The following is a 408-nucleotide window of genomic DNA, read 5'->3' as shown; positions in this document are numbered from 1 at the left end:
GTGTGTGTGTGTGTGTTTCAGACGCAGTGCTCAGTAAAGCCTTCCTCACTCCTTCCTTCCAGGGCTTGAGTTTCATGTCGTCGTTGCTGGTGATGCTCGGGCTGTTGAAGGTACAAACGTTTAGTCTAGTTTGTTTACGTATAGTCTCTTCTTGTTTCACTTGGAAATATCTTGTAACTAAAATTGGTTATGAATGCCATTTTATGCTGATTTTCTGTCATTTCCACACAGTTATTGTTGCTAAATCCTGATTGTGGTGCAGATTTAGGATTACATCAGCTTTACATTATTACCACATTTCACGGAAGTATTTTACCGGCGCGGTTCTCCTGTGCTGAATGTGTTTAGCTAACAATTCTGTGAAAGCTGTGTGTGGAACAGCTTGTAATCTTTTTCAAACTTTTTCAT

The 408-nt window shown here is 40.0% G+C and overlaps 1 pseudogene; it reads left to right on the top strand.

Moving 5' to 3' along the window:
• LOC107572815 (ran GTPase-activating protein 1-like) overlaps nt 1-408 on the top strand; it is a 16,337-nt pseudogene that overhangs the window by 13,238 nt on the left and 2,691 nt on the right.

Source organism: Sinocyclocheilus grahami, unplaced genomic scaffold (assembly GCF_001515645.1).
Source record: "Sinocyclocheilus grahami isolate Dianchi unplaced genomic scaffold, SAMN03320097.WGS_v1.1 scaffold1815.1, whole genome shotgun sequence".
Classification (NCBI taxonomy): Eukaryota; Metazoa; Chordata; class Actinopteri; order Cypriniformes; family Cyprinidae; genus Sinocyclocheilus; species Sinocyclocheilus grahami.
Note: the sequence above shows the minus strand (reverse complement) of the source record. Positions and strands in the feature narration are given on the sequence as shown.